General features: G+C 37.2%; 1 non-coding gene across 1 annotated transcript; it reads right to left on the bottom strand.

The window, feature by feature from the left end:
* Positions 1–2,264: 2,264 nt before the first annotated feature.
* On the bottom strand, positions 2,265–2,371 carry LOC121229747 (small nucleolar RNA R71). The gene has a single exon (XR_005927702.1). It is a non-coding gene; the product is annotated as a small nucleolar RNA R71 (small nucleolar RNA).
* Positions 2,372–12,438: the final 10,067 nt, after the last annotated feature.

Here is a 12,438-nt window from a genome sequence, read left to right as displayed (position 1 = left end):
CTCAGATGACACACGACCATGTCGCCAAGCCTAATAAATTCTTAGATGACAGACAACCATGTCGCTAAGCCGTGTACTTCACACAGATGAGTCACACGCCTGTGTCTCAAGTCGTGTGAACCCAAATTTCATCTAAATCAATCCATTTCATAACCTAACCCTGCATGAACATTCAACTCATTTGTGCACACTTAAAAAGGGACCTAAAAAACACCCAAACATACATCAAAATGCCATTTCAATATCCTAGTTGATAAACCGTAATTTGTACATATTTTTATCCCATACTTAGCACATTTATCGATGATTTCTTCTTAGATTTGATGAATTCGATGCTTCGAATCCTTTAATTCCTTGTTTTATACTTATGAGAGCACAGAAGAGTAAACGGAATGAGAAACGGACTGAAAACAGAGAAAATGGGCCAATGTGGGAAATCAACACTGCCTGAACTTCCTTACACGGGTAGGCCACACGGCCGTGTCCATTTGGCAGAATCGAAGCACAACTTATACGGGTAGACCACATGCCCGTGCCTATTTAATAGCCTTAACCACGGTCTGAAGCAATCGCACATGAGTGTGTCACACGGGCGTGTCCCTATCGAGCCCAAGTATAGTCTTATTCAGAAAAGGCCACTCTTGAGGGTTTTTAGGCATTCTAAAGCCTATTTAAACACCTGAGGAGGCACTTAGAGCAGACACATGGAGTAGGAAGCAAGGAATTACTCAAATAAAGCCGATTGATCCATCTCAGAAGCCGAATTATCCTTACAAGACTGAAGATCTCCCTTCAATTTCCTTCAGGAGTTTTAGGGTTTCTTTATGTTTTGTTATCATTTTTCTTTTGAGATGTTTTCTTTCATAATTATGAACTAAAACCCCTAAATACCTAAGGGGAATGAAACCTAAGATGAATCTTGTTATTATTATCTGAATTGTATGATAAATATTTGGCTTGTTCTTAATTATGTGTTCTTAATTCTTGTTTTAATATTCCAGGATATTGATTCAAGTTGATGCACTTATTCAAAGGAGCAAAAGACCCTGTCTAAGAGTAAATTTGTCATAATTAAGCAGAGTTGATCGCATGCCTAGAGATAAGGTGACAAGATTTTACCAGATTAGGGTGAAACCTAAAAAGGGAGTCCATAAATCGAGTTAATGCAACACTAGGGTGTTAATTAGAAAGAGATTTCAACTAATCAACCTAGGGTTAGACGTTATTTGTCTTGAGAGAGATAATAATATAACTTAGGGATTTCTACGGATCAAGTCAAATGAATAAATTGTCTGATTCAGAGTCAAATAATAAGTGAAGTCTAGGTGGATTTTTCCTTGGGTATTGTCTTAATCAATCGAGTTTTCCCAAAAGCTTTTCCCCAATTTTCTCTCTGTGAACCCTTGGTTTAGTTAATTAGTTTAGATAATACATCCCTTAATTTTTAGGCTAGATAATAAAAAGAAAGTAATTACAAGTACTCTTGGTTCCTTTGGGTTCGACAATCTGGTCTTGCTAAAGCTATATTACTGTTCGATAGGTACACTTGCCTTCATCGTGATAATAGTTAGTTTCAAGAACGATTAATTATAACTTTTTAAAACCTGTTGCGAATATCACGATCAAGTTTTTGGCGCTGTTGTCGGGGAAATAAGATATTAGGAACACTCAAGTTTTTAGTGCATGACTAGAAGAAACCCATCGGGACCATTACTTTTTGATAGTGAGATCGATCGCATAGCTCGCAGAAATCGAAGAGAAATAAGGCAAAGCCTAAGATACACAGAGGAAGAGCAAGCGGACAACATTCACACCACAACCGAGGAGATGGCTGAAAATCAGGAAAACCTGCTACCTCCTGCGATAGCTGCTGATCCAGTAAATCAGAATCCTACTCCACGCACTATGTATGATTATGCTAAACCTACTTTAACAGGAACTGAGTCGAGTATAGTTAGGCCTGCTGTTGCTGCAAATAAGTTTTAACTAAAACCTAACACAATTCAAATGATCCAACATTTTGTTCAGTTTGATGGTTTGCAAGACGAGGACCCAAATGCTCATTTGCGAATTTCTTAAAGTTTTGCATCACTTTTAAAATCAATGGCGTTTCTGATGATGCCATTCGCCTTCGGTTGTTTCCCTTTTCATTGAGGAACAAAGCTAAACAGTGGTTGAAATTGTTATCACGAGGGTCAATCACTACTTGGGAACAAATGACCGAAAATTTTTTACTTAAATATTTTTCACCGGCTAAAATGGCTAAATTGAGAAATGATATCTCTTCTTTTGTACAGATGGATCTAAAGACACTCTATGATGCATGGGAGAGATACAAGGACCTATTGAGAAGGTGCCCTCACCATGGGTTACCTTTATGGTTGCAGGTTCAAACGTTTTACAATGGCGTGAACCCTTCAAGAAGGTAACTTATCGACGCAGTTTCTAGTGGGACTATCAATAACAAAACACCTGAAGTGGCTTACGAATTTATTAAAGAGATGTCACTAAATAACTATCAGTGGCAAGTTATGAGAACAAAGCCAACGAAAGCAGTCGGTGTTTTTAACCTCGATGCGGTTACTATGCTATCTAACCAGGTAGAACTCTTAAATAAAAATATTGACGGTTTGTGTGGTTCTACTCAGATACATCCAGTGATGAGGTGAGATTCAAATGAAGGAGAAGCATACACAGAATATCAACCCTTTAGCCCCAGCACCGAGGAGGAACAAGTTCAATATATGGGTAATAATAATTCTAGATCTCAAAATAACCCATATAGTAACACATATAATGCAAGTTGGAGGAACCATCCCAACTTCTCGCGGGCTGATCAAGGGAATCAAAGGCCACAGCATCCTCCAGGTTTTTAACAACCACCTTACCAATAGGAAAAGAAGCCGAGCCTTGAGGAGATGCTAACAAAGTTTATCTCAGTGTCAGAAACTCGCTTTCAGAATATCAAAATAGCACTTAAGAATCAACAAGCGTTGATCCAAGGGCTCGAAACTCAGATAGGCCAACTCGCCAAATTAATTTCTGAACGACCACAAGGTAGCTTGCTGAGTAACACTGAGTCTAACCCAAGGGAACAACTCAATGCAATTACCATTCAAAATGAGGAAGGGCTAGTCGAACCTGAACAAAAACCAAAACCGAGGCAAGAAATTGTGGTAAGTAGAAGCAAAAGTGAGGTAGACCACAGTGAAAAAACACCGGTAAGTAAAGAGTACAAACCTCGTGTTCCATACCCCAATGCGACAAGGAAAGACCACACAGACGAACAATTCGGTAAATTCCTTAAATTATTAAAAAAATTACATATTAACTTATCGTTTATTGAAGCTCTTTCGCAAATGCCACACGCAGTCAAATTCTTAAGGGAGTTTTCAACAAACAAGTGGAAGTTGGATGAAGCGTCACATGTGGAGTTAAATGCAGTTTACTCAGCCATGCTTCAGAATAAGCTGGCTAACAAATTAAAAGATCCAGGGAGTTTTACGATTCCTTGTTTAATTGGTAGATTAAATGTTAATAATGCTTTGGCTGATTTAGGGGATAGTATCAATGTCATACCTTATATAATGTTTAAACAACCAGGTCTTGGGAAACCCAAACAAACTAGGATGAGCATTCAGTTAGCAGACAAAACAATCAGATTTCCTAGGGGTATTATTGAAGATGTACTCGATAAAATTGACAAATTCATATTCCTAGTTGATTTTGTTGTTCTAGACATAGAAAAGGATAGTGACGTCCCTCTAATTTTAGGAAGGCCCTTCTTAGCAACTGCTAGAACTATAATTGATGTTGGTACAGTTGAACTCACACTTCGTGTGGGTGAGGAAACAATCACTGTTCAAGCTCGTAATTCAAGTAACACATCATATATAAAGGGTGATTGTATAAATCGTGCTACTAATACTGATCATGTGGTGAAACCTTCTTTGCAGGAAATAAGTTCAAAGAACACACCTGAGCCATGTTCGAGTAATGACAAAGGACCCATCTATGAAGAACGAAGGCTACAGGTCGAGGAACTAGATGAATGATGGACACGAAAATGGAGAGCACACGATAGACCAAAACCATGCCCTGACGAGCTAAATATTTCACCAAATCAACTTAAGGTTGGAGACAAAGTGCTATTAGATGCAATCGACCTTCAGATTGCCACCTCTGAACCTAATGGAGAAATCTCTCTTACGGTACTTAGCATTTTCCCATACGGCACAATCGAGGTAATTCATCCCAAATTTGGTACGTTTAAGGTAAATAGTACTCGTCTAAAACCTTATTGTGATAAAATTGATAGTAGGGATGAGGAGTGTAAACACCTCGCACCACCATGACCATACAACGGAGAGGTAAGTCGAGCTTAGACTATAAATAAGTGCTTTATCGGTGGCAACCCGAGCACTAACGCTGTTAACTTCTTTAAATTTTAGTTTTTAACATTTAATTCACTAACAAAGACACTGAACACAGGTTTTCCAGAACCACACGGCCAGGCACATGGGTGTACCTTAGGCCGTGCCCATACCACGGAAGGCAACACGGTCGTGTGAAAACAAGGCAAAATTTTTCCCCAACACTGGAGTTGATAAGTTGGCACGGCCGTGCGACATGACCGTGGGTGAATCTGTCAAAATAACACGGGCGTGCGACATGCCCGTGTCTAGAAGCCATGGTTCAAACTGAGAAAATAACACAGGCATACGACACGCCCGTGTTCACTACCCTTGGTCAAGACTGACAAAACAGCACAGGCGTGGACATCCATACACGTCCGTGGGAGAAGCGAACGAAGCAGAACACGGCCGTGTGCCCAAAGAACATAGGCGTGCTCCACGGCCGTGTGTCCCAAATTCTATATAAACCCCTCACTATTCATCATCCCCTCCCCCAAAAACTTTAAACCCTAGCCGCCGCAACCTCTCCCCCACCGCCGACCGACTGCCTTAGCTTTCCTTTCTCCTTTATTTTTTCCCCTCTCTTTCCCTTGCCCCTCTTCCCATCTTTGCACGAGTCACACGATCTCATTACCATACCCGTAGTTGTCCCCAAACACAGCACCACCACTGCGCCATTACCCCTCCAGCCACCAGTTCCCCACTAACGGTTTTCTCTTCTATTTTACTTTCTTTTTATGCTTGCTCTCATAATAATCTTAATTTTTTTAGCCTATTATATGCATTTTACTACTAATTGGTTATCATAGGAATTGGTTCATTTACTTTATTTTATTTTTAAACCATGCTTAGCTACTTTCATCTAGTTCATTTTTAATTTAGTCGTGCTATCACTTTACTATTTGCCATACAATTTCTATAGTTGAATTTGATTGTTATTGGTTGAATATCGGTAGTGTTAGTAGTTCAGTTTGCACTTATTAGTTTAATACATGTTAATCCCTTTCCGAGTTTGTTAGGATTTTCTATCTTTTCTATTCATTAGGCTATAATACTAGTCTTCCTGCAGGTATACCATGTCAACTTCACGTGGCAAGAAGATCGCCGCCCCCGCTTCAAAAAAATGGAAGGGACCTAGAGCCACATCGGCAAGCACATCAGCTGAAGTGCGCCACCCGTTCCTCCAGTTTTCCTTGGGACCTCAAGAGGAACTTTTCCAGATACTACAGGCCCGACCCTTAGGTGTGGGCTGCTGCATTGATTGGACCGCACTAAAAAAATCCAATTGGCTGACGCGGTCCTAGCTCTTCTGACTACTGACCCGTGGGAGCTCTTCTTTAGGATCATCGAGCCGACGTACTTCGAGTTCACACTGGAACTCTGTTCAACATTCCACTTTCAAACTGTTATGACAAAGTTCGATGATCCAAGAACGGTCCAGTTCCGTCTCGGTGGTTTGGTTCGCCAGTTGAGCATCTCAGAGTTCAGAATCGCACTGGGATTATACATGGAGGAGTTCATGGATGATGAAGACTTCGACAGCCTCCATCGCCACATCCACTACTCCTCTTCGAAATGCTGGCAGGCTCTCGTCCCTGCCTCGGCCACCTATGATCCTAGCCGCTCCAAGGCATCGGCTCTCCCTTCATCTTTGAGATACCTACACGCCATCTTGGCCCACACCCTGACAGGGAGGCAAGAGAGCACTAGCATCGTCAACACTCACAACACCTATTTTTTATGGAGCATGGCGAATGGGCACGTGTTCGACCTGGCTTATTTCATTTCCCTCGCCATTTTCCATCAGACGAAGCGGATTAGGAGGGGAGTCATCTCTATTGGCCCTTATGTGACTTGACTGGTACGACACTTCGATCTCCTCAACATGGCAGTGCAAGCATCTTCCCTCACCCTCATCGGCCAGATGTCCCCATAGGGCATTTCGAGCATGCTTCACATTAGGATGATCGAGCGACGACGTGGAGTTGATCCTCCCCAGTACCGCCTCGTCCAGTCAGCCGAGCAGGAGGATCCTGAGGACATTATTGATGCTGTCCCTCCACCTCATGAGGACCCACCAGCTTAGCTACCACCCATCCATCATCCAGTCCATGCGGCGGCTTCATACTCTAACATCTCTGAGTGCCTCACTCGATTTGAGCAGCAATATTTTCAACGATTTGATCACATTGATGCTACTCTTCATCAGATTTGTCAGCACCTTCACATCTCATCGCCACCACCACCTCGCGAACCATCCGGCGATGACGATGTTTAAAGACTTTTATTTATTACTTTTATGTCTTTATTTATATTTTAAAAAAAAAACTATTTTTTAATTTATTTTATTTTTCTTCGATTTTATTTTTATTTTATTTTTTAGGTTTTATAATTTATATTGAACAATCTTTACTTCTGGTTATTTCTTTATAGGTAATTATGCTTCTTTATATTTCCTAAAAAGTTCCTGATTCTATCACAGTTATAAAGAGTTACTTAGGAACTTGCAACTTCATTGGAAAAGGTTCTCCACGACTGCCATGTCCTGCCCGACCACCACGATAACCTCTTCGCTGGACACTGTGGTTGTGGAACCCAACCTCTACCACCATCGGAGTATCCTCCTCCAATCTTATAATTGCCTTGGCCGATTATTCTCCATAAATTCAATTCAAGGAGTCCATTCATCATTCAGGAAGTTTCACTTCTCTCCCTATCTTATGATCTTATATCTATATTTTTCATTAAATCTAACTTTGTACATTGAGGACAATATACATCTTAAGTGTTGGGGGGTCATTTATATCATTAATCAGAAAAATCCCTAAATTTTGTCTTATTTTCATGTGATCTTCTCATATTATTATTGGAATAAATTTTGATTAAGTTATGATTGTTGTTGATATATTTTGAATTAAAACATAGGCATTCATGCATTGATTGTTTAAACTTTAAGGAATTAGAGAATCAAGCAATATAAGTCGATTTTTGAGAATTAAAAATTTTTAGGTTGTTCCCCAAGTTTAGGTATTATCTTGAGTTAAAATTCACAGGGTTAACATCAAAAAGCCATAATTTCTGTGAGATCTTGAGCCTTTAGAGCATCTATTATTTCTTTCATGCTCACTTTTATTATTGCTATGAGTGTGTCAATATTGATTTGTTATTCTAGAACTTGCTTGATTATGCATGTCAAGACCATACTCTTGAGTTGGTATGTCAAGATGATAAAGGCACTTAGGTTTAACCCACTCACTCCATAAAAGTCTACCTTCACAATTAACCTTTAGTGAACCCCCTTGAGCCCAACAACCCAGTTATTGATTTACCCTCAACATTAACCTTTAATCCATTATAGTTGAAATCCCCTTAATTAATTTGATCTCTATTTTTGTCAAGATTTGATTTGAATAAATTGCTTAGCTATGTTTTATTTTTGATAGATAGCCTATATTATTTTACTTGTTCTTAAATATATATATACAATACATACATATATATTTACAGTAATTCTTTGTTTTTGAGCTTAAGTGTTTAATTCCATATTCTAAGAAGAAGCTCACTTGTATTCAATTGATAATTTATAATTTTTCTGGTTAGGTAATTTTTCAATTCAATCTCAATTCTAACCTTTTCTTTCATCTTGTGACCTTACCCCCTAACCAAAGCCACATTACAATCGTCTAAAGACCTTTTGATTGATGTTTCATCTCAATATATAGTGGTGGAGAGTTGATTTTCATGCAAGCCTATGGTAATAACTTTTCATATTGACTATTGAGTGCTTAACTTGTTGTCCTTAAACACCTCGAGTGATTTGAGTGAATCTTTAGTGAGGATGTTAAACTCTATGATATTTTGAATCAAAGGTAATCACTTAAATAATGGGAGACACCTATGTTTTCGTGATAAAATGCTCAACTTGGAATGTTTGAAACTTTGACGATCTTTTAGTTGAATTCTCAATGTGTGACTACTTATGGTTTATTTTGAGATATTATTTATAGGGATTATAAGTTTAGAAGAATTTATTTTGATTGTGAGTTGACGATTTTGCTTGAGGACAAGCAAACGCTTAAGCATAGGGGTATTTGATAAACCATAATTTATAAATATTTTTTATCCCATGCTTAGCACATTTATGGATGATTTCTCCTTAGATTTCATGAATTCGATGCTTCTAATCCTTTAATTTCATGTTTTATACTTAGGAGAGCACAAGAGAGTAAAAGGAACGAGAAACGGGCCGAAAATAGAGAAAATAGGCCAACATCGAAAATCAACACAGCCTGGACTTCCCTATACAGGTAGGCCACAGAGCCGTGTCCATTTGGCAGAATTGAAGCATGACTTACACGGGTAGACCACACGCAGGTGCCTATTTAACAGTTTTGACCACGGTCTGAAGCAATAGCACACGGGCGTGTCACACGGGCATGTCCCTATCGAGCCCAAGTATAGTCCTATTTGGAAAAGGTCACTCGTGAGGATTTTTAGGCATTCTAAAGCCTATTTAAACACCTGATGAGGCACTTGGAGAAGACATACGGAGTAGGAAGTAAGGAATTACTTAAAGAAAGCTGATTGATCCATCTCAGAAGCCTAATTATCCTTCAAGACTGAAGATCTCCCTTCAATTTCCTTCAGGAGTTTTGGGTTTTCTTTTTGTTTTGTTATCATTATTCTTTTGAGATGTTTTCTTTCATAATTATGAATTAAAACCCCTAAATACCTAAGGGGAATGAAACCTAAGACAGATCTTGTTATTATTATCTGAATTGTATGATAAATATTTGACTTGTTCTTAATTATGTGTTCTTAATCCTTGTTTTAATATTCCAGGATGTTGATTCAAGTTGATGCGCTTATTCAGAGGAGCAAAAGACCCTGTCTAAGAGTAAATTTTTCATAATTAAGTGGAGTTGATTGCACGCCTAGAGATAAGGTGACAAGATTTTGCCGAATTAGGGTGAAACCTAATAAGGGAGTCCATAGATCGAGTTAATGCAACACTAGAGTGTTAATTAGAAAGATATTTCAATTAATCAACCTAGGGTTAGATGTTATTAGTCTCGAGAGAGATAATAATATAACTTAGGGATTTCTACGGATCAAGTCAAATGAATAAATCGTCTAATTCAGAGTCAAATAACAAGTGAAGTCTAGGTGGATTTTTCCTTGGGTATTGTCTTAACCAATCGAGTTTTCCCAAAAGATTTTCCCCAATTTTCTCTCTGTGCACCCTTAGTTTAGTTAATTAGTTTAGATAAACAAACCCTTAATTTTTAGGCTAGATAATAAAAAGAAAGTAATTACTAGTACTCTTAGTTCCTTTGGGTTCGACAATCTGGTCTTGCTAAAACTATATTACTGTTCGATGGGTACACTTGCCTTCATCGTGATAGTAGTTAGTTTCAAAAACGATTAATTTTAAATTTTTAAAACCTGTCGCGAATATCACGATCACTAGTTCAACTAACCAATATGTCATTCAAAGACTCCACAATTATAACAACACAACATTTACCAAAACATGTGAATATTACCTAATTCCATGCATAACGCCCTCATTCTATTATATGCCTAAAACACAACATAATTGACCATTTCCAAGTCAACATATTGTACCAAAATGCCATACACATCAATTAGCAAAAAGTGACCAAATGGACTTACCTAATCAAACATTATAAGTCCATCAACCATACTTAAACATCAAGGTACAATCGTACCAAATTACCATTTACATATTCATCAAAGAACCATTATAAACCACCTTATACATGTTAATATTGTCATTTCCAAACATAATAACATAGTTTAAATATGAACTAAAACATGTCACAGTTACCATTTTCAAACCATCATCAACATGCCAAGAGAACCATATCAACAAGCACTGAAAAGTAACCAAAATCACATAACTTGGTAAGGCATTAAGGTGTAACAAACCAATGTAGCTTTCCAAAGCTTATACATACCAAATGGCTATTAACACATGCACCATAATACCATTATAAATCACCCTATACATGCCATTATAAATATTAGCCAAATTACTCAATAACTACTAAATTGTCCACTGGATAGTGTGATTGATCTCTAACGAACTTCCAACCGGTTGAACTTCCAGTAATCTGTAAAGCAAAGGAAAATAACTACATAAGAAATGAATGCTTAGTAAGCTCGTATAAACTTTAAACATAACATACTATTTCAATAATGAACTTCATAGAATAAGTATAAACCTTTACCAAAGCCATAAGCTTAATAAAAGCCTATATAACACCATCAAACTCACAAGCTAGCATACTTGTTCATGATACATATGAAATCAACCATATATATATAAACATAACATTTAATTCATCATCGTTACCATACAATTATGTTTCATTCCATTTGCTTACTTACCGTTTCCAATACCATGAGTTTAATATAAGTCTGTTCAAGCATCATCAAGCACACATGTTAGTAAATTCATTGACAAATGATAACCTATAAAAGTAACTATTTTAATCCCATTCTTAATGTGTTTTTGGATGATTAATTATGCAAAGTAGTGAATTTGATGCTTCTAATCCTTTGAATTCATGTTTCTATACTTAGGAGAGCATTTGGGAGTGGAAGGAGCAAAAAACGAGCCAAAAACAGATAAAAAGAGTTGTTTTTAGGATCCACACGGGCTGGGCATTTCCACACTGGCTGGCTACACGCCCATATGCCAACTCGTGTCGATTTCGCATTCTGCTTCCCAAATACGTGAAAAAAACCCAATTTTTAAGCTTTCTGAGCATTCTAAGGACTATAAATACCAATTAGAAGAATAGAGAAGGGGGAAATCAGAGTAGATCGAAGAAAACACTCAAACAACACTATCAGAATCAACTCAGAAGTGGATCTCCATCAAGATCGAAGATCTCCTTTTAATTTCTTTCGAAGTTTTATTGAGTTTCTTATGTTTTGTGGTTATTTTGACTTTGAGATGTTTCTATTCAGGATTATGAACTAAATTCCCTAGATACCTAGGAAGGATGAAACCTATGATGAATCCTCTTATTTAATTTCTATTTTTATGCGATAAATACTTGATTCTTATTCTTAATTATGTATGCTTATTTCTTGTTTTAAGATTTTTGGGATATTAATTCATGTTTAATGTGCTTATTTTAATGAAGAAAATTTCATGTTTAAGAGTAGATCTAGCATAATTGAGTGGAGTTGCAAGCAATCCAAGAAATAGGATGACATAAATCTACTAGATTAGAGTCAAATCTAATAAGGGAATCCATAGATCGAGTTAATGCGAGGATAAGAGTTTTAATTAGGGAGAGATTTCAATTAATCAACCTAGATTCAGTTGTTCTTACGCACGAAAGAGATATTAACATAATTTAGGGAATCCTACGGATCAAGACACAAGTGAATAAATCGTTTAATTCAGGTTCATAATAAAAGGTGAAGTTTTGGTGGATTCTTTTCTGGGTATTGTCTATCTCATTGGTTATTATTCGATTATTTTCTTGATTTATTTTCTATTGTGTTCTTAGATAAATTAGTTTAGTAATTTTAGATTAAAACACATCACCCCAATTTGTTGGCTAGATAATAAGAATACAGTAGTTACTAGTACTTTTAGTCCTTATGGATACGATATTCCCTACTCACCATAGCTATTGTAACACCCTAAACCAGGCCTGGACGTTATGGCTAAATTTGGTGATGTCACATGAGAGTGTTTTGAAAATACAGTAACCTTCAAATCGTTCCAATTATTAACTTTTACTTAGTTCAAGAAACCGTGTTCTAATTGATTTGATTTAAAACATTTCTTTTATGCGGAAGATTTTGAAACCCAAATAATTTTTTTTTGAAAAACCAATTTCATTTACGAAAAACCTTAGTTTAATTTTAGGAAAACTATATTTTGTTGTGTTGCAGCTTATAAATTCATAACCAACAGTTCAAAATCCCAAATTAAAACCGACCAGTCTCAAAGTCCATCATACATAGAATACCAACA

Source organism: Gossypium hirsutum, chromosome A05, assembly GCF_007990345.1.
Source record: "Gossypium hirsutum isolate 1008001.06 chromosome A05, Gossypium_hirsutum_v2.1, whole genome shotgun sequence".
In the NCBI taxonomy this organism is placed as follows: domain Eukaryota; kingdom Viridiplantae; phylum Streptophyta; class Magnoliopsida; order Malvales; family Malvaceae; genus Gossypium; species Gossypium hirsutum.
Note: the sequence above shows the minus strand (reverse complement) of the source record. Positions and strands in the feature narration are given on the sequence as shown.